At 40.6% G+C, this 22,969-nt stretch overlaps 1 long non-coding RNA gene across 2 annotated transcripts; it reads right to left on the reverse strand.

The window, feature by feature from the left end:
• Window positions 1–608: 608 nt before the first annotated feature.
• On the reverse strand, window positions 609–19,518 carry LOC118598021. 2 transcript variants are annotated; one of them, XR_004947062.1, is made up of 2 exons: window positions 19,031–19,518; window positions 609–3,368 (listed from the first exon to the last, which is right to left on the reverse strand). It is a non-coding gene; the product is annotated as an uncharacterized LOC118598021 (long non-coding RNA). The 2 variants fall into 2 exon arrangements; XR_004947061.1 differs by having other exon boundaries at window positions 609–3,384.
• Between the last annotated feature and the right edge of the window lie 3,451 nt (window positions 19,519–22,969).

Here is a 22,969-nt window from a genome sequence, read left to right on the forward strand (position 1 = left end):
AGCTAGTGAGCTTCTCTGTAGCAAGCTGGCAAACTCCATTGTATTGAGCTAGCAAGCTCCACTGTAGCAAGATAGCGAGCTCTGCTGTATTGAGCTAGCGAGCTCCGCTGTATTGAGCTAGCGAGCTCCACTGTAGCATGCGAGCGAGCTCCTCTATAGCAAGCTAGCAAGCTCCGCTATATTGAGCTAGCAAGCTCTTCTGTAGCAAGCTAGCAATCTCATCTGTAGCAAGCTAGCAAGCTCCATTGTATTGAGCTAGTAAGCTCCGCTGTATTGAGCTAGCGAGCTCTGCTGTCCATCAGGGGCTGCTGTCCACTGAAGTCAGTGTGAGAAAACACAAAAAGGGCCACCACGGAAACTGTTCATAAACCCATTTGTGGCCCTCATTTTCTGCTGGCTTTTCATTTATTTCATTTATTTAATAATGGAATGCCCCTTGAGATGCAAAATCTAATTTTCAAGTGGGTCCAAACCCAAAACACTACAAAAAAAAAAAAAAAAAACACAAAACAAAATTAAAAGACAAAATAAAGACAAAACAATCTTGCTTGTACACAAAGCTCTCATCCTCTGTCAATATAGTATAAAAATTAGACAAAGATACAACATAAAGTTATGCAAGTTCATGTTCATCCCAACAATACAAGACAAAGAAGGACTAGAAACAGCCATGTGGGGCCCTCTTGGCTCTGTTGGCTAGGATTGGGTGATTTTCTGACGTTCATGTGTATTGGACAGGTATTTTTCCAATAATTCAAACACTACATGAACCTAGCATTTCTCTGAGTTTGCATTTTCCCTTATGGACATCAACCCATTGGTGCAAATGGTGGTAAAATAAGAACAGATGCTACAGTGTTGACTCTCCAAAAGTCCAAACAAATCTTCAAAAAGTTCTGCTTTAAGAAGTGCATACATTTATTTTCCATAAAGACTAAACAATGTTTCCGTCCAGATTATGAGTTATTTATTTCTCTTATTATGAGGTGGATTACCAAAATGGGCCACACACACAAAACTTGTAGAAACCTTACGATTTGAACCTTTACAATAAATTGTACAATACAATCAGAATATTGAATCACTTCTTAAAACTATTCAATCCATAAATACATATTTCAAGGGAGCATTTGCCATAAATGTAATATCACACCATGTAGTTCATGAAAAATGTGTCAGAAAATTCTTCTACAGATGGAGCAGATTACCATGTCAATTTGAAACAATCAAAGCTTTTAAACGAAGTCCTTCTACTACTAAGGAGCTCACAGCGTGACTCTGAATCATTCTGCAGCCGACCATCGATGGACATAATTACATTGACCATAATCCTGCTGAAAACAACCATCATCAGACCTCAAAGAGGCTCCTGTAGACCGCAGGCTGGGAGTTGGAGCCTCACATTCTCATCAGGTAATTGGCTATCGATAGCCAATGAGCTCCTTCATTTCAGCTCTTTCCACTTGGGCAGATGCTGGAACGCCCAGACAACCCAATCACCCTTCCTGCTGGGAGGGCGGGGCCTACCCCCCACCCAAGGGGGAGCCAGTTTGGACTGTTTGTTCTGAGTTCCAGGAGGAAACTCACCAAAAGACACAATGAGGGTTTAGATCTAAACTCATAAAACATAATCATATTTTTTTTTTTTAATTTTGCAAATGAAATTCTTGGTATAGGTAATCTTTATGTCTGTAAACTGTAAATATGCATGCTATACTCTCATCCCTAACTTAACATTTTTTGTACTGAACATGACTGGAAGTTATTCCAATAAAAAATGTTCTCCGAATATATTAAGATGTTTTCCTCAATGAGCAAACTCTGGAGTTTATAAAATCTCCATTGTTGTCACTTATGGAATGTGTGGGGCGAGGTCACTGAGCTTTTATGGCTGAATTTGATCAATCTGTCCTAAGTCTGACAGCTTGACATAAGGGAAACACAAGTGATAAAGGAATTTGGGTTCCACACTGTTACACACCTTCTAAGCTCCAGTTCTCTAAAATTTCCACAATGTTGCCAAGGCAGTAGAGGAGACTTTGACTGAAATGGGCAGTGCTCAGAAGAGAAAATTGAAGACATTGGTGATCAATGGATTCTTTTTTCATGTCTTTGCCCATTTCAGCACCTTTTTAATCTTGTACAGTTGTCAACTTCGAAATGAAGCAGGATGAAGCAGTGTTGCAAAGGACATTAATATTTTTTTTCTAATTTTTTAGACAAAGTAAAAGGTTTTCATTTATGTAGTTTGTTGTTTGCCTTCTCCCTCCTTGTTTTCACACAGAAAGGTATTGATAAGAATACCGGATCGCTAAGCAGTATCAAAGAAGAGTAGTATTGATGAAATCTTAACGATACTCATCCCTAGTGCCTATGCAATAACGCGGGTCTGATAACACTGTCAATTTTTGACACAGATGACGAAAGTTTAATTTTGGAAGTACAAAAACATTGAATTTTACAAGGACTTAGTTAGGGGGGAGAGGACATGAGGCCTGACTGACAAGAGCAAGACAAACCACTCCTCTGGAAGCTTGAGTGGAGGAGGGAACGGACCAGAGACGCAATGAAGACAATGTAAACTGATGGTCATGAGGCGGACTCACAATGCAATGAAGACGGACCAGTGTAAATCCAGCACCAATGAGAGTCCGATAAATCTGAAAAAAGACGAGTCGATGATTGATCGTTCCATGACCATAAACATGAAGTGTTTTAAAATTAGGTCTTTATGTATCAACCAGAAGTGATTAATTCTGCTTAAGTAAATCCATACTAAGAAGCTGGTAAAAAGATTTGTCTGTGAAAGGTTGAGATAAGCAGAAATTACACCTGGTCATCTCTCTGCTCCAATAACTGGTCGTCTGATCTTCCGGTCTTTCGAACTTCATTAATCGCTGACCTAACTTCACCTTCCACTCCTCCATCCGTTTCTTCCTGCTCCTCCTTCAGTGTTCTGGCAGCCGTTTAGGCCATGCGGAGCGGAGGAATGAGGGCTGCTTGGATGAAGGACAGGTGGAGTCCAGCCCGGGGTCGGCTGGGGGGGTCAGGCGTCACATAAATCGACCTGACGTGTTCACTCAGGCCTGCCCGCAAAAGCCCAGGCGCTCCAGCCAGCGCCAGGCCTCCTAGCACCGCGCTCGCTTTCATGCCCCCACCCTGCTCCTTCTCACCCCCCCCTCCCTCCCCGGAGTGCCAAGCCTCGGTTCAGGGGGTGAGTTTGGAATGGGTCAGTGACTTCAAGGCTCGCAGGGCTCTCAGTCTGCGAGTCTTCAGGTGCCTTCTGGTGTGTTGGGTCGGGTGCCAGTGACAGACCAGGGTGGGGGGGTTGGGGCGCTGTGGTGTGAGCGGAAGGAGCGCCCATATCTCTGGGGGACAAGATGCCTGTCAGTAATAGATGAGATTTCGTTGACAGTGTTGAGTTATATCATCATTTCAAAGTTTCACTTTTACTTTCAACATTTGAAAACATCACTTTACTAATTTGCAACTTCTTTCTTTGGGTTTTGTTTTGGTGTTTTCCATTAAGACCAACAGTTTTTTAAAAATTATTGTAATTTTGGACAAACTGTCCAAACCTTTGTTTCAACTGTGTTCCATATCTCTTGTGTATTCATATGGGGTCCAGATAACCCCAGCCTTACATTGACGTGTTATCCCTCCCTTGACAAATGTGGACGAACGTGGATTTCATGTGTGCCATGGGCACCAGTGAAAATCAAAAACTGTTGTGGGGTCATCTGGACTCCCAACATCAACATACCTAGGATAGAACAAGGGTATTGAAGTTTTGTTTTATCCCTTGTGCTAACTTAGGTACCTTTGCCAAAAATAAGTATACTTCTAAGTATACTTTTTTAAACAAAGTGAGCCAATTTAGTCCCAAGAAGTATACTCCTTGGTAAACTCCCAGTATGAATGAATGAATGCATGAATGAAAAAAATGGTTTATTTCAAGCAATCAGGTCATAATACATGACATAGCATATCACTTAATGAATCACAAGTAGATTGCTTGAAAGGGAGTGGAAGGAAGCGAACTTATATAATCCCAACACGACCATACCATTTTCTCTACATAAATTATCAATATACGGTTCAGGACTTAATATCAGATTTTCATATACTAGTATACTTTGTGTACTTGGGGAAATACTTAAGTTTAATTTAAAACATATACTTTAAAGTATACTTATGGTAGGGGTATGTTGAGGTTGGGAGGAGGGTCATCTGGACCCCATGAGACAGCGCGCTGAACTTTTCTTAATGATTTTTGATTTTCATGGTGTCCTTTGCTGACATGAGATCTTGTCCATCTTCATCCACTTTTGACATAGGATGGATAACACGTCAATGTAAGGCCTGGGTCATCTGGACCCCATAAGAGAACAAGGGTTAAGGTGCATTTACACCCAGCCGGTGCGGTGGAGGCGTCAGGTTTCAATGTTAAGTCAATGTAAAGACTCGATCTGATGCAGCGCGATTTGGGCTTCGGGCATGATGTTGATGTAGTATGTCAACCAACCAGGGACTCACCTTTGGGCATGTGACGTTTTCAATTACTAAATCAAAGGGTACAAAAATTCAATGTGGCTGCTCGATGTAAGGATGGGCCGCAGAGTTGCCACAGTTACTGTTGGGCAATGGCAGGATACACCCTTGACAGATCGCCAGGCTATCACAAGGCCCATGGATCTGGATCAACGGCTATGCTAGCCAGCTACCTGGTGAACAGCTTAGCGAGCTCCGCTCCCCAGGCTAAATCAGAGCTAACAGCAATCGCCGCTGCCCAGTTGCCCAACAGAACTAGCGAGGTCCACTGCTCAGGCTGTGGATTCTTGGGCAGCGGAGCTCACTATGCTAGGCGCTAGCTGCCATTGTAGCGCGCACAATCGCTGTAGCTTTATAGGTTCATGATGTTTTCTTATTTTCATCGAGACAATGATAAAAAGATCCTCCAGTTTCATTTTTTTTTATGTCGGGTTAATGCTCAAACTGGGCCACTGACAGATGGAATAAACGTTTAAAACGGCCCTCTACTGCACGAGTGAAGTACACCACACTTGGACTCTGAATGATCTGGCGAAACCAGACACAGATGTGCTCTCCAGAACCTGTAAACCCAAGCTGCTCGCACAACATCATCCATGTTTTCCATGATGTGGCAACGAATGAATTTCAGAACAACTTTGGCGGCTGCTCTGCCATGTCAAGGCTATAAACCGTAAATCGGATGCGGGTTAAAAGAGAGGCGGCAGACGCAAATTTGACTCCCCTTGAATATGAAACTATCAAAACTAGAATTTAAGATGAAGTAAAGAAGCTTTTTAACTCTGAACACTTTAGTTTGCCTCGTGTTTAAACATTTCAGAAAGACTCCGAACTAAAGTGAAATTACAGTCTGCACTGCAGAGGGCCTTTTATCTGTTTTTCAAGTGATCTTCCTCAGGCTCTCATTAATGCCTTTTCTCACTTTTGCTCTCAAATTCATTATTTTCCTCCTAATCTCCACAGTGGATAAAAAAAAAACAAATCCTTCAAAACCATTTCCCACCCAAAAAAAAAAAAAAAACTTATTATTGCTGGTGTTAAATTAATACTCAGTAAACTATTGATATTCTTTGAAAGTTGGTCTGACACCTGGGACTGCAAAGATTTGGAGAAAGTAAAAGGAAACATTTGAGGGCAAATTAAATTGCCATATTGAACACGCCTGTTAAGGATTAGCGCTTAATTGTAAGTTGAGTCCCCGGCCATCTCGGCGTCTGCGTGTAGATGATAGAATACTCACTGCTCCCGTTGTCATAATTGGAAGAAGCGCGCAAATTGAAGAGACTGAGATTATCGTCCACGGGGGCAGCAGGAGTGGGCTTTTTTTTTCCTCCGACAGGTTGGACGCGTCATAACGTACCCAGCTTCAAAGATTGTCTGGCCTTCAGACAGCAGAGTGTCGACCCAACGCAGGATCCTCTCAGGAGGACGCTCTTACATGAAGGAGGAGTGTTCAAACATGACAATGGATGGATGCTTTCATGGTTGTAAGCAACACAATTAACACAACACAACATGAAGCCAAGTCTCACCATTTGCCACACCCCTAAGTGTACAATTATGGTTTGTATTTAGGGAGAGCTGCACTCAAACCAATTGATGATTCACCCTCCTCAAAGGTAAAATAGACCCTGCAAACTTTGACAATAAACTTTAAGAGAAGTTTTTAAATCTCAGTAGGATAATTCATTCTTTTTAGAGACGCAAGTTTTGTTCATATATTTATGGGAGTCTTCCCTTGAATGGTTGCAAATAAGGCTGTTAAAACGAACTGTTGACGCAATGGTTTTTGTCATTATTGCAAAGTTTAGTCAACTTTTGTCAAATTTTCTTTGAATATTACCTTAACTTATTTGTCAAATGGCACTTTCTTAATTAGTTAAATTAAAAGGAAGGAATATATCCTAGTTATAACGAACTGTGTTTTTTCAAAGAAACACTTGAAGACAAAAAACTAAAGATGTTAGAAGTTTTATAACCTTACGGTTTCAGAACATGTGGGGAAAAAAAGAATTAAAGATATCTAGTCAATTTTGAGCATAAAAAAGTAAAAAATACCAGAAGGATAACAACAATTGATGAATTGACAATCAGAAACTAAACTAAAAGGAGCTACTGTGCTAATTCTGTTCATTTAACTGTGTAAGGATGATCACTGTGTTAAATCATCACTGAGTTAAATCTCATAAAGTACAAAAATTTGATTAATTGTGACTAGGGCTGGGTTGATAAAATTGATTGATCAATCTAACCTTAATAGATCAATAGTCGATTAATAAATGTAGAGATTAATCTAACCCATATTGCTAAAGTCCACTAGTTTGATGCTAACATGTGATAGGATATAGATATACACGTATATAAACTAAATGAACATCTTCATAAACTCTCAGGCAGGACTTTTCCCAACTCACTCAATGAAGTATTTTTAAGGTAACCATTTGTGGTCTAAAGCATTTTTTAAGCTCATACTTTCTTCTTCTTCTGGAATAAGGTGTAATGCTATAGTACGATCGCCACCTAGTGGCCAAACTGAAACGCCCTCCAGGAGAGGCAGAACAATTGTTGGAGCTTCTCTGTTTGGGAATCCATGTTACATTGTGTGGTGTTAACAATTTCATTATAATTTCAATAACAAATTACACTATGTTAACTATATTAGATTAATATGAATATCTCCAAAACATATATCGATTTTTATGTATTTCTAAATAGATGTGTAAACTGTGCAAACTCAAAATTGAAATGAATTGAATCAATTCTGGAAATTATTGGTGATACCCAGCCCTAATTGTAACAGTACTGTACAGTACAGTACTTTAACAGTAATAGTATAGAACTGTAAGTTCAATCTTCTCTTTATTTTTCAGGGTAAAATGCGACTTGTTTAACGATCTTTTACCTACTTTGTGTTGAAATTAATGAATTTGTTTTGGCCTATGAAGAAGTAATGCATGCTATGACCTGCTTGTTTGGTTTCTGTAGTACAAAAACTTGCCTTAACTTGAATTGTGTCCGAATTCCTTCATTACTCACTAAAAATAGTTTGTTCACCATTTTGTAGTGCTGTCCGAATCTACAATTCCAACATCCAGTGCCCTAGAAATTTCTCAAAGTCTCTGCAAAAAGCCGGTGTGCATCTATGCCCACTAGACTGGCAAATATAGACGACAATGCATTGTGTTTTCACCAAAAATGATTAATTTAACTTAATTAAATTTTTTCATCATCAGAACACAATGGATTCATAAAAAGTCTTTGTAAAATGCTTCTATTTAATAGGTTAGTGACATTGGTGATGTCATATTTTTTAAAAAGGAACTGAACATGGTGTCTGAAGTACTTTTAAAATTCAGGTCACTTATAGTTCTGTAGTAGTTGGGGAGCAAGGAGGGAATTTCTGTGTGGGCATGCTGTGGCTCCGCCCATTTACCTGAGGGCCCTGTTGAGCAGTCACAGCTGCCTGTAATTTGCTAATTTGACATTTATTTAAGGAATTCTCCCTGAGTTTTCAGAATTACCTTGTCTTGATTTATGCCATTTTTTTCTGCATGTTTATGATTCATTAATTTGTGTGTTGGAAATAATCCAGTCTTGGTTACATCTTCGTTCATGTTTTCTTTTTGCCTGACCGAACATTTTGTGTTTTTTCAAACAAAATGAGGTTTCAAAAACAAAAGTTTTGAAAACAATATATTTTCTGCATAATTTGGAGGCTTAAAGAGGCAAGTTATTGAAGATATGAGAAACTTTTTTTTATAAGAAGTTATTCTACGTTCACACTGAGCTCGGAAATGCACGTTCAAGCTAACACTTCCAATGAAAAAGTCTATATAAACACATGTATATTATGCACATTTCGGGCCTCTGTGTTCAAAACTCTCCTGCTCACACATTGCTATGCAAGTTTTTTAATAAATTTTTCGGATTTTGCATACAAAATGCACTGTCAATTTAATTCCTGTTAAAAGTTAAGTTTGACCAATCAGGGACTCTGATTTGGTAGAGGCAGTACTATCAGTACCTCTTCCAATTGTGAGTACATGCACTAATATTGGGTAAAAACAGTCCAGTGTGAACACAATATGCTAAAAGCATATTTAAGAACGCCAGATTAGATTTCATATCCGGTGTGTATGTAGCTTTAGGGTTCAATAACTTCAGGTTCACTGCTTTACCTGTCCACTGCCTGAAACATTTACGGGACATAAAATCCCATCACTGCTCATTATTTGATCATTTAGCATCCTGTGATAGCTAATCCTCAGTCAGCGACCTGTTTGAAATGAACAGACTGATGAGGAGCTGAATAATAGCGTCAGTGTGACGGGAGGGTGAGTGTACTGATGGTATCAGAGGTGTGCTTTCTCCCTCCCCTCTTCATTAGGAGTCTTTGTCATAACAACATCAGCAGAATTAAAGTCCTTTGAAAAAGCCTCGCTGACCTTTGCTCATTTAATGCCGTTTCGGGTGGAAACGGAAACGGGACTCGTGGCGTATCTTCTCTTCATAAATCTCTAGAGATAACCGCACTGGAGTGAGATGATATTGCAAAGACCTTTGACAAACACAATTTTCATTATCTCACTATCTTAAAAGAAAAAAAAAGAAAATGCAACAAAAACAAACAATGCAGATCCTCAGTTAAACAGTAGATAGTGGTAGTGGGTGGGGGGGGTGGTGATTGGGGCCAAATTTAGAGGCCGACAGAGGCAGTTAACTGACAGCAGTAACAGCTTGAGCTGCATTTATTTACTTTGTTTTGAATAACTTCTGGACTTTTTAAAGCCATTAAAAAAAAAAAAAAACAACTATGTGTTAGGTAACATTGTTGCTTCATATTAGAATAGAATTGCCCCTTGGGGATAAATAAAGTTGTTTGAATTTGAACTTGAACTTAGAGCACGTGTGTCAAAGTCGAGGCCCAGGGGCCAGATCCTGTTCATCCTGTTCGGCCCACGATCTTGGATTTTAGCACCTCTGTGCGATTGAGTTTGACACGCCTGTATTGGAGCTTTTTTGTCAATGTAAAACTGGATGTTCCCCCAGATGTCTTAAATTGTCAGAAACTGGTGGTGAAAAACCCCAAATGCAGGACATCAGGCCTGGTGGCAGAATATATAAATTGAAACATGACCAAAAAAAATAAATAAATAGATAAATCAAGTTAACAACAAAAGTAGTGACAAAACTGAGCATATCAGATGACCTGACAACCAAAGACTGAGAACCAGACACTTAAATAGACTGAACCTGAAACTGGTGTGACTATGGGACAACTCAAAACAGAGCATGACAAAAACCCTGCTAAAGTTCACAAACTCCACATAATCTTTTTTTTTAAACTCTAGATGTTTTTTTTTTTCAAACAATATCATATATTTATTTTTTTAAATCAAACTGTTTTACAAAATGAAATTACAACCTAAATCTACTACTTGTAAGACTAAGAACACCAAATATTTCCAGTTTCTAGTGAAAAGCTTTTAGTTTACTGTCTTGCTGCACTATAAATTAAACTGTAGAACAAGTAAACTGGACAAGTAAAAAAACAGAAGGCCTTAAAATAAGAGAATTAAATGTTCTCTACACTGCAAAAGCTGAATCTTAAGAAAATAAAAACACCATTTGTTTTAAAGGAGCCATACCATCAAAAATCAACTTTTTGAGCTTTTAAGTGTATTAAACTGTTCAGTCCTCCCTTTAAAGAACCACAAAGTGATACTTTGGTCAATTCATGGATTTCTGAGAACCGCCCCCTCCAAGAAGAGTCTGCTCCGCCCCCAGGCTAACACAAACACTTTCTCTGCGAAAATAGCAGTGGTCAGCTAGTGTTTCGTGAGTCTTCACAGACAAGACACATCATTTTTTAAGCATTCATATACAGAATATCACAGTAATCCAGCTGAGGTAAGAATATTGCAGATATTAGAAGTTTAGGATCTTGAAGAGAAAAACAGGATTTATTTCTCTAATAGAATCCGAACTTTACCCTCAGTTTACGGACCAAATTAGTGACATGGGACTTAAAAGTCAGATTACCATCTAATAAAAAAAAACAAGGTGCTTATAGCTCATCACAGTGTACGGGTTTACCTTGAGCAGTTGGTATTGCTGGGATATTTTCTGGTAGCTTTGTTTTTTCTGCCTTTAGGACCTATTTTAGTGAGTGCAAACGCTGCTTGAGTAATTGAGGAGGAACAACAGTATAGGATGGTGTCATCTGCATATGAACGGCACATGGCATTAGGGAGATCTGCACACAAATTGTTGATGTAGATGGAAAATAAAAGGGGGCCTAAAACTGAGCCCTGGGGCACTCCTTTGGTTACTTGAAGAAATGAGGAAGAACGGGACGAGGCTAAGGTGTTGAAAGGAAGCAGTTTGAGTACATCTTCTGAGACTGCAATTCATCCAACTACTGTAGTCAAAACGTTGATTGACAATTGATTTTGGGTTATTCTTAAAGTGCCAAGTCACCATTGAGGTTATTTAAAGTTGAGATGAAAAGAAGAAAAACGTCAAAGCAAAAATGATTTATAAATTTTTATGATCTATGTGGTCAAATTTAGTCTAACGTAAATCCAACGTTCTCTCCTCGGGACCTGCATTCTCATGGTTTAAGCTGGATACCGTCCTAATGAAGTGAGTAAAACCCACAAACACACATGCACAATGAGATGATGGACAGGAGAAGAAGCTAATGGAAACCAGCGAGCCATCAGTGCTGAAAATGTGCCAGAGGATCCATTCGTCTGTGAAGTGTCCCCTCCATCACGGTGCTAATGCTCTTTATTCTCTGCACTGCTCCATCCAATGTATTATGCTAATGTCAGCAGCTTCGCCTGCTATGTACTATTTATTTGTTCCCTGATAGCACTTCATGCACATGCGTGTTTTCCTTCAGACCATCTGGCTCTGCGTGTATGACCCGCTCACAAATGCATGTATGTGCTAATTAATTAGCATAGCTCGGGAAGCAATTATGCCGTGATGTAGTCACCCCCGACACTCACCCCACACAAACCCCCGCTCCCTTACGAGTCCCTCCATGGCACTTGAACAGACCTCATTAGCTTTGATGTGTGGAGGAGTGAGCGGCAGTCCAAGTGAATGGATCGCAGCATCTGGACGGGCCGGAACAGAGTTTTGATGCATTCATGTTTCAAAGAACGGACACGGCCGATATGAACGATCCTTTATTCTAATGCTCTACTCAAACATTCACAGAGAAGGGTGAAAGACATGAGATATGAGTCACTTGGTTAATAAGATGTTGGAATGGTTTCATTCAGGCCTCCTCCAAGTCACTTTTTGACATTTTGGGTGACCCCAACTAGTCATTTTGATGTGCTGGTTGTTTTTTTTTTATATTGGCTGTAGGGTCCCCAATTCTTGGGACATGGTACCAGATGAGGTTAGGGTACCTGTACCTGTATCCGAGGGTTGGGAACCCCTGATTAGCATATGCATTTTTTTTTTACCTGTCTGTGCCCCGTTACAAGCAGCCCTCAGAACGGTACCAGTTCACGGTCCGGAGGTTGGGGATCCCTGATTCAATGGGAACAGCCAGCACTTCAAAAAACGACGAGTTGGGGACACCCAAAATGTCCAATAGTGGGGGCCCAAATTACACGTCCATATATGATGAGTTGGGAGTGAGAATGCGTTAAAATTAGGTCTATTAATCTTATCAGAAACTACTTATTGAAAAAAAATGTGTTTTATTATTGTTTTGACCAAGTCATAGATTTGCAGGTGTTCTGTTTACTGTTTAACTTGAAATCTAATGAATATACTTTTTTATATAGTTACTGAAGTTCAAAGAACATCAACACTCCAGCTAAAGCTGTGGAACTAAAGGGTGTTAATTAGGGCTGGGCGATCCTGAGTATTTGGGTATCAATCCGATACCGGTCAAAATCACCAATATCGATATTTTGGATTGATCCAACCAGCACTAGCTCATTATTCAGACACAAAAATACATTTACAGTAAATGTAAATTGCATAATTTCCCAATGTTCAGTGCTAGGATTTCTATTTTATACATTTTTCATAATTTTTTTTTTATGTTTTTAATGCTTTTTTTAACAACCGATTGCTTATCGAAACCTTCGTAATCTAATTGGCACTTTCCAGACACATGATTTTGAAATCTTGGCAATAGTGTAAATAAATGATTAATTTTATGCAAAACCCAAGCTCCCTCTTACATAAATATACTTTATGTGTACACAGCTCTCTCCAAACATTTCCTGGGTTTTTTATTCTGAATATAAACAGCTTTGCGATATTATGGAGAACTTTACATTAACAGTGTGTAGCGTATCAGTGCAAAGCTGCTTTCTCCATGTCAGAATCAGCGATTGTCAGTGATCGCCAAAACGTCCAAAAAATTACAGTATGTCAAAGAGCATGTGGTATACAGATCCACCATTATTTTTGTGATGTTTTTTTTTTTATTTATCCTGTTTTTGATGTGTTTTAAAAGCAGTGTCTGGATCCATATTTGGATAAACATTTTTTTAGTAGTTAAATCATATTAGCACAAAAAAAGAACTTCAATTTCAATTTATTTTCTTAGTTTGTACATGTAGAAAAATTAAAGTTATCTTGTGATCTGAGATAGTGTTTGTTACTATATCAACTAATACTCTGAGGGTGAAAACAGTCATCAGCTTACTTGTTTAGTTCATTTAAGTTTGTACATTGAACAGTAGTTTATATATGAGCAAAATTGTTATTTTTTTTTACTGCATTTTGATAAAAAATATTGTCATTCTTAAACTTTAATGCTTTTATTTTGAAAATTTCTTTCAATTTTTTTTTTCTCTAAATTCAACAGGTTTTACTTCACAATGTATTTATATATTTAGTATATGTAGTATTTCTTTGTATAAACCAGAATTTACGTAAACATTTTAAGTCTTCATCCTTCAGTGTGAAGTTCACACTGAAGATCACACCCCAACGATATTCAAAGAACTTTGAACTGTACGTCATCCATTCCACTGACAAATGAGAGTGCATGTGCTTGTGCGCGCCGCATGGCATCCAAATGCATTAAGTTATCCAGATGAAGGTATTTGGGTTTTATGTGGAGGCAGGCGTGTCATCCCCAACATGTGTAATTTATCATTAAGCAGCAGTGGAGCGCACAGCGGCGCCGCCTGCTAAGTGAGGGCATGAACATGGAGAACACATGATAAACAGGAAGTGTGTGAGTGGAGGAGTTAACCCTAATGCCTGAATCAGTCCTTAACTGGGGGGCTATCCCCCCTTTATCAGTGTTATGTGTGTCAAAGACGTTAACACGTGTCCTCCAGTTTATCAATGTGTTTCCATGGAGATGTGGTAGCTTCGGAGTCCTCCTCATCTGGTCTGTTTTGATGTGGGACCTGTCTCTCTGCCGGCCCATGCATATTCATGGGGAGCTCAGACCGGGGCGGCAGCAGCGGTGACACTGGGGGGGCCGGGGAAAGCGGAGGAGGGCGTGTGAGTGAGGCGTGCTCGTCGGAGTGTGTCACGTTTCCAGACCAGCGAATTTTTTTGATTAAAGTCCCTTATCCGTTTTATCATGCATATCCTCGCCCTGATTAAAGTGATCGGAGTCTGACACTCACAATGTCAGAGCCGGAGACCCAGGAGCTCCTCGCCCCCTCTTCCTCCCTGCTCTCCCTTTATTCTCCCCCCACCCCACCCCTCTGCTGCATGCTTAGAATAAATAAAGGCCGGGGTTGGAGATGCCGCTGACCCTCTGACATCTGCAAGAGGTGCAACATCCCACCTGTTTCCTACTGCAGTCATGAAAGAAAATCTTTGAATTTGTTGTACATTTCTCCTCTGAGCATGCTATAGTAATTAAAGTCTTCAAGTTTCCAGGCATTTAAAGAGGGAAGTCTTCTCCAGTTTGTATAGAACTCCACATTTGCCCATAAAAATATGTTTCTTAACTCAACAAAAACGATGGTCATGACAAAGACAAGGTAACTCTGATGTCAGATGAAAAGTGTTTGATATTTAAGAACTGACAAAAACACTTTAAACATAAGCCCTAATGTTTCCAACATAGGTACCAGATAAATGAAAGGACAGCGTCCTCTTAGAAGTAAAAGATAAAAAAAAGAAAGGAGATGGGCCTAGTCCTGGAGCTTCAGAGAAATAAAGATGATTTAAACAAAGTCTATGTTATCTAACAGTGAACAGTATTAAAATAAATAAATATGTGACTTCATGTATGATCTCACAAATGATTGAGTAAACAGTCCAGAACTCCACTTTGGTCATTTACCTGAGCAGAGTTGGGACCACAGTAATAGAGGTTACTATAGTAACACACAACATCATTGTGGATTCACATTCTACAGAGATCCAAAGGCTCTTAAACCAGTACATGTCCAGACCTGTCTGGACATGTACTGGTCTCTGGAGAGGTTTAGAGGTAGATTGGGAGAAGGTCATGTGACCACATTGGAACTATTTGGGATAAACCATTGACTGTATACGGACAATGGGACTAAGGAGCTGTGATGTCCCCATAGGAAAGGCCTAACCTTCAGCTCCAGCAAAATTAAGCCAATTAAGTCACCATTTTTCCATGATCTGGATGTCGCCATGTTGGAGCCAGTCGATGGTGATTAGTCTGAGTCGGTCTGAGTCAATGTTTCTATGGCAACTACTATCGCCAATCATGAGTGAGCTTGTTCAGTCATGAAAGCAGCTCAAGAGAATCCGTCAATTAAAATTCGAGGTGGGGCTAGGGAGCACCACATGCTTTTACAGAGGCATCTGATTGGTCAGTTTAAAGCTTGAATAACTTGAGACAAAGAGGAAAAATATATATATAAAAAAAAAAAAAAAAAAAAAACAGGATTAGCAAGAAGGTGATAAGAAAAAGGTCTCAGAGGAAGAATTGTTATTCTGACCAACAGAATGACTGAGTAATAGCAGCTTATTTCTCTATAGAAGTCTATGGGTTTTGGCTTCTTGGAGCAAGCAGGTACTGGGGGGGAGGGGTCACTCAATCCAGTTCTCTTTTTACAGTCAAGCCTCTTGCCATGATTGGAGGAGAAAGAATGCTCATTACCATTCCAAAAATAGTATCCCCACAGTGAAGTATGGAGGAGGAAATGTCATGCTTTGGGGCTTATTTTCTAGAAAGAGATCAGAACAACTAATCTGTATCAAGGAAAGGATGAATGGAGTCATATATGGTGAGATTTTTACCCAAAATCCGTCGGTGAGAACATTTAGAATGGAAGACGGCTGGATCTTCCAAATAAATCTGTTTAATCAGAAAATGTGAATACTTGGAAAATATGTTTTTACATTTAAGTGGGACAACTTCAAGGTTCATTCAGTCGTTTGAATAATTCTCCTAAAAAAAAAGTCAAAAAAACACGTTTTTTTTTTTTTTGGAAAGCTGCTAAAGCAAAACCTAAAAGTTCTTTTGGAAATTCATGACAGTTCGCAGAAAACAACTAAATATATATATTTCTGATTATCTTTTCTTTAAAGAATAATTTTCTTCAAAGACTCACATCATGTTTTTGGTGTCTTTGTGGCATTTATCTTTTTATGATCGAGAACATGTATAAAGAAAACTAAGCTTAAAATTGCATTCCTGGGTACTTTGTTGTTCAAATCCTTGTGAATCACGAAAAAAAAATGCCATTGGAAAACTCTTGTAGTCCATTCTGATGCATCTAGATCTAGATCCATTAACGTCTTAGTTTTTCCCGTCGAAGCTAACTCAAAACTTTACGTCTGGATGATTCCAATATTGCTCGCCATTTTGTCAGCACACCTTAAGTTGGGGGGTTTTTAGGGGCTTTAAGGTAGCGGGACAGAGTTAACAAAGGTACTATAGGATGCCAGCTGAAGTACCAACAGTCAGGCAAATTTTTAATGAACTCCTGTCGCCCTACAGACACTATGTCCTTGAAAATGAAATAGGTTTTTGGGGATTTTGGCTAAAAATGACATCATCAAAATTAATTGACTAGTAGGAATGCTTTTACAATAGGTAAAAAGATGATCAGAGTGAGACTTTAAGAATTTACGTAGAGAAAAGAAGGGTCGTGATTGCAAATAATTCAAATTTTTAAATGTTCAATGGACGTGTTTTGTATGCAGAGCCCAAATAGTGTTGTAGTGATGGTGTGATGAGGTCTGAACGCATTTCCATAAACGTTTCATTGGAAACAGTCGCTTAAATGCAAGTTTCCGATGGCGGTGTGATCATAGCTTCAGAGATAGCCTTCAATTAAAAACCTCTCATTCAAGTTCAACTTATCTTGAATTTGAACAGTATGTATATGTCATTTCACCAAACAACCAAAGAACAGTTTGTTTCCTCTGCAGTGGAGGGAATCAGGAGCTCCTTTGGATGTCGCCCCATAAGAGAGGCAGCCAAGTGGATTGTACTAGCAGTCCCACACACGAACACACATGCTTGATGAAACAGCTGGACCAGACTCATCCGAGACCATCCAATCGGAAATAGTAATTATTGGCATTAGAATATTGCACAGTTTGGTGCCAATGAGGGACTAGACGACTTTAAAATGTGGAAATCCGTAAACTTATCTGACCCAGCGGCGGGTGGTTTTCCGCCCCCTCAGCTAAACAGATTAATTATCTGCAGGGCCCGGTGCTGTCACTGTGAGCTGCATGGATATCAGATCAGACCAGATACCGCTGGAAAGCGCTCCTTCCGCTAATGACTGCAGAACTGCTGCTGCTTACGGATGTGTTTACCTGGAGAGGCACTGCGCCGTGCGCCTCATATGCATGACTTGGTCTCGTACCTTAGATTTACTAAACTTTGCAGTGAATCGCTTTGTGCTGTTTTCTTTTTCAACTGTACATGGCAGCTGCAGTGTCTGTGTTGCACGGAGTAGCATCTTAAAATGCTAGAGAGCGTTTCAGCGCATTACATCCTGGGGACGGACAAATCATCTGAGATTTGACAACCAGTGTGAAAAAATAAGAAGGCAGGGGGAATAAATATAAAGTCCAAAGTCGCAGAAAATAGAGGGAGCAAAGGATCTCAGGGGTAAGTATTAGTTGTCACCCTGTGATCAAATAGTGGAGGCCGGGAAGCGACCGGAGCAAGCCTGCACCCCGGAAAAAAGAAATATAAAGTCCAGATTTAATTCTGATACGGAGAAATAGAATTTCAAAGCTGGATGTCTTATCGTTGGCATGTCCCTTTGCCGGACTGATTTCCCTAGCAAAAGCCTGTCAGTGCTATTATGTTGAACATGGAACCAATTTACTGCGCCGCCTAAACAGGGTTACTGGTGCTCTTGTACCCCCTAAATGTTTAAAGTTATCACAGACTGGAGGGAGAAAAAAAAGCACTTTGAATGTTTGGGGAGGGGGCGAGGGCCGGCCGGCTTGGATAGGAGTGGACTGTAATTGAAAAGTATCAATCAAAAACAAGGCAAGGGCCAGGCCAGGGAAGCTATTATGTTAACCCTGAAAGAGTCCAAATGCATTTCTTTTGAATCAGTAATGCTCCCCTGCTCTCCAAGCTTTAAGCCCTACGACCAGGGCCTGGTATCTCTGGACGGACAGCGGCGGGGCGGAGAGGGGAGGGGAGGGAGGGGATTATCAAGTGGAGCATGTGGCCATTACAGGCTTGTTTCGTGATGCTATCTGCCCTCTGAGATAAGCAACCCCTGGCTGGCCAGACGTTTCCAATTTCTATACATGAGAGATGAAGACCTTGTGCTTCTGCTCGCCTTCACCTTTTTTTATGTTATTATATTTCTGCGTGCCCCTTACTTTACCCCCCCTCGTACTTTACAAGTGTCCTTTCATGTGCATGCTGCATGCAGCCTGACCTGCTGCCACCAGTAAACAGCTGAACTTCACAGAATGGCTCAGTAGAGCAGGAGATTGAGATAATCTGAGGGAGAGGAAGGTCAGATTCAAATGAAGACGAGACGACACAAAAGAAACCTAACCAGGGCAAATCTGTGTTTGGGTCAGTCTGTTGAACAGTCTCTGGAAAAATGATCAACCACCACTTCCCCCCTGCGGACGTCCCCCCCTTTTATTTAAGAATGAATTCCCGGAAACATTAACATATAAGAAACTGCAGGGCATATCCAGGGGTTTTTGAACAAATAGCCCTTAGTTAGGGACACCCTTAAGTCATGGTCAAGCTCAGAGGGTTGAAATTATTCATTCCTGCTTGGTCTGAAGCAGCTGTGGATTCTGCCCCGTATTAAAATGAATTGTTTTACAAGTTTTATCTGCAGAAATGGGACACGACTCTGATCCAGAGAGCCAATTTCTGTGGCGCTGTCATGGAGTGTGAAAAGAGCGGGGCATGCATTTCAATATCTTCCTCCTGGCATTTACATGAGAGAGGGAAGCAGACACTGACGCTGCCTTGCAACTGTTGTCTCCAGTGTTTTGTTAAGATTTTACAACCGCGGTTGCCGCTGAATAAAAATGCACTTACAGACTTGAAGGAAATTGTGTCATCCTCTAGAAACCCTGGCAGGAGCTCCAGAAATAGATCTTACAACCTTTTTATCCTCTTACATATTCAAGTTTAGTAGGTGATGGATTACAGCACTGGAGAAAAAGAGAGAAAACCCACTTTCAGTGCTGAGGTTTTATGTACTAGGACATCGTAAACGAAAAAAAAAAAAAACATCTGTCGCTTACTAGCACTTAAAATGAGATGCATCCGGTCTAGAAGATCAGAAGACACTAAACGCAGGACGAAACAGAGAAGCCATTTAGAACAAGCAGTCAGATTATAAAAAAAATGTGAGTTTTTTTTTCAAATAAATAAATAAAGTTCACACCTGGAAATCGTAAAAGACAATAAGTGCAACACAAGGCTACTTAGCTGGACTCAGAGAAACCACCACAGGTCGAACTGGATAAACATTTATTAGAAAAAATAAAACTACATTTTAAAAACTTTAAAAACATACATTTTTAACGCAGACTAAACCTTGAGACCGGAACCCTAACCCTAACCTGATCCATATCTGGTACCGCATCCAGAACCAGCACCGATCCGCGTCCGGTAACGGGTTATGGCAGGGGCGTGAGTCCCTACTCATGACTGGTTACCTGGTTCAGATGTGTCCAGCCAATAAGAACATGCCAGAGCAAGGAAGGCGGCACTTGAGGCCTGGAGTTGCCTACCCCAGGGGTTATGGTTAGGATACCAGGTTAGGTGCGGTCCACAAACCGGTATCGGGCTGGTACCGGTTTGTGGACTGGAGGTTGGGGACACCCAAAACTTCATTTTTTGATCCAGAGAGGCCCTAACTGTCGATATGGTAAATGGTGTATACTTGTATAGCAATTTCTACCCTCCTTCGAAGGCCCAAAGCACATTTACAGTCAAAGGCCCATTCACACACTGGTGGTGGCTCCGCTGCTCAACACTGGCGCCAACCTTCCACCGGAGGCAATTCGGGGTTAGGTGTCTTGCCAAAGGACACTTCAACGCATGGGCGGGCAAGGCGGGAATCAAACCCGCAATCTTTCGATCAATAGTAGACCACCCTACAAGACACAAGACAATCAGAGTGTTGTTTGCATGGAGGGGCATCCTTGGTTATTCAATGGGTGCTCGATTATTGCGTGCACACTCCGTGTAGTGCAGGATTCACGTGTGATCAGTGATGGACCAGTACTCGCACCTCACCAATGACTAAAGATATGTGTAAAGGCACCATACGACAACAACACCTGTACATCACAAGTCAGTGCCACTTCTATTTGCCTTTCAAAAACTTCAAGATAAATTTGCACAAAAATCCTACGTTCCATTTTCATGATGTCTCTTGAGATGGCACTAGCAAGTTTGTACAAATCAACCCAACAAACGGGTGCATGTGGCTACGCCTTTACGTAGAGTCCACACATAGATCAAATTCTTCTCCTACCCCTACGGCTTCTGCCTACCCCTAAATTTAGCCCTCCAATCCAAAAGTAAAAAAAAAAATACTGTCTTCAAATTAAAACATCAATTACACTCGATGACATCATCAATAGTCGCTGGTCAGCTACGTTAGTGTTGAGCTACATCTTCGGTTTTATAACTTTAAAATGGTCATGCTAAAACAAAAAGTAATTACTTACATTTAAACGTAAACTTCTGCGATTCAGAGCCGACCAATGTGAAGAAATGATGCAGAGTCGTCCACCGGGAGGGTTAGCCCTTAAAAAATTATTTTGGAAAATCCTACCCCTTCAAATGTCCCCACAATTGGAGGGGTGGGGTAGGTTAATAATTCAGATTTGGCAAAAAAGTTAATAAATTCATAGCTTTTAAAGGAGGCTAACTGGAGCGCCCCCTAATGGACAGACACAGTTATGACAGTCGCTAGATTGCGTTTATAAAAACTTCAGCTAAGAGAATTCTGACGCTCTAGTAGTGGTAGAGAAAAACGTCTCATGTCACCAAATGAAAAAGTTGCATACATGTTCGCACACCACATTGACATGTAGCTCTAAATGAAAGCTTGTGTTCAGAACCTTGACCTAATATAAGAAATAAATAAAAAGAAAGTGATATCTCTGCTCTGTTTATCTGAGGAAACTGATTGAAGGACCTCCAGTTAATACTAACAAATTGTTGCTATCTGTGTGATAATATTTTTGAAGAAATAAATAATTTGATATTTTGAAAAAAAAAATCAGTTTAATTTGTTTCAAAATTAAACAAAGGTGCTGCCATCTTATGCTTGGAGGTGTGGTTACACAAAGAACCGTGAACCCATCCTCACAACTGGACGAGCCAATGACATCAGGACAGGGCTGTCCTCCTGGTTGAGAAGTAGATGCTGAAGTGAATTAAGCCAGCCGTGCAGCAGTGAATAGCAGCATCCAGAATGTGGGAGGAAAATGCAAATGCAGCGGCAGAGATGGAGGCAGCATCCCAGGTAGATGAACCGATATACAAGGAGGAAGCGATGGAGGCAAGGGGAGTAGGTGTGTAGATGGGCAGGGATGGAGGAGGGTGTCAGATGGGCGGGCGGAGGGTTTTTAATTCAGATTTCATGTGGGCTCACTCAGCAGTCACTGGAGTCTAAAGTGACTCTGGGGAGCCTCACAGTTCTATATGCAAATAGAGCAGCGCACCTGGCCAGCGGAGCAGGCCTGCTGAGAGGTTACTTATGCAAATCTGATTGAGTGAGAGCGTATTGCCACAGCACAGGCAGGCATGTGTGCATCAGTGTTTCACACACACACACTGACATACCAGCAGTTACATTTCACAAAGGCTGTGGGACGCCATGTTCCCCCAGAATAGGTGGCAGACAGAGAAAGAAAGGATGAAGAAGAAAGGGGTCCAGAAAAGACTGGAAGAGAACGACAGGACAGACCCTCCCCGCTTCTTCCTCCACCACGTGACTCGTGGGCACTGTTTTATTTCCTCCTCTCCCTCAGAAGCTGGCATTAACCCGCTGATTAAGTGGTGGAGGTTGGCTGGAGCTCAATCTCCACCCGATGCAGGGGCCCATGATGCAGACAAATGACTGGAAATCGCATTGGCATGAGCCGGGGCTCTCAGTCAGGCTGCCCCCCGGCTCAGGCCTCAGGCACAACACATTAATAAAGAGAGTTAGCCCACTGATGATTATTGATAACACCGTGCATAATGTAAAATGCCAGCATGGATGCTGCACAAAAAGGGTCTCTGGAGGTTCTTCTGTGTTTTCCACTGGATGTATCAGTTACAGAGCATTACCTGGGAAGAGCTTAAGCTAGCCATGCTTCAGCTGCTTTCAAAGGAGCGTCTGTTCACCTCCTATGGCCGTATTATATAACTCTACTAAGCTACCTTTTCTTTGAAATTCTACACATTTAAAAACAAAATCTGTTTTTTAAATAAAAAAATCCAAATCAGTTGTATTTCTGGTGGTTGACAGTCTTTTGGACAAGCGTGATACATTTCAGGCCATGTGGGTCTATGTGTATGTAAAACATTTTTAAAGACCATCTCTGATGAAAAATCCTGTTTTTTTAGTTTATGACACGTATATGTGGCATTTTTCTTATGAAAGAGAACAAATGGAATAAAAAATTATTTAGTTTTTGCATTCCTCCTTTTAAATCGCTGTCAATCGTGGAAATTAATGAGCTGTTGTGATGTCACAACGGTGAGTCAAGAGTGCATGCTCAAGCTTCCTGATCTGCCTGATCGAGTTTATCGATCAGGCTGATCAGTGAAGATGTGTAAAGTAAGACACAGCTATCATCATCAGAAAGGGCGGAGCAAGGACAGGGACCCTCAGCTTACCACCAATGGCCAAGCCCAGGATTTTGGAAACAGTGGCTTCAGATCAACATGAAAAATGACATTTAGGTTCTAGGATTTTGGGTAAAAACTTCATTAATGACATTTTTTTATGTCAAAACTCCACGCAGA

The sequence above is a fragment of the Oryzias melastigma genome, linkage group LG22 (assembly GCF_002922805.2).
Source record: "Oryzias melastigma strain HK-1 linkage group LG22, ASM292280v2, whole genome shotgun sequence".
Classification (NCBI taxonomy): Eukaryota; Metazoa; Chordata; class Actinopteri; order Beloniformes; family Adrianichthyidae; genus Oryzias; species Oryzias melastigma.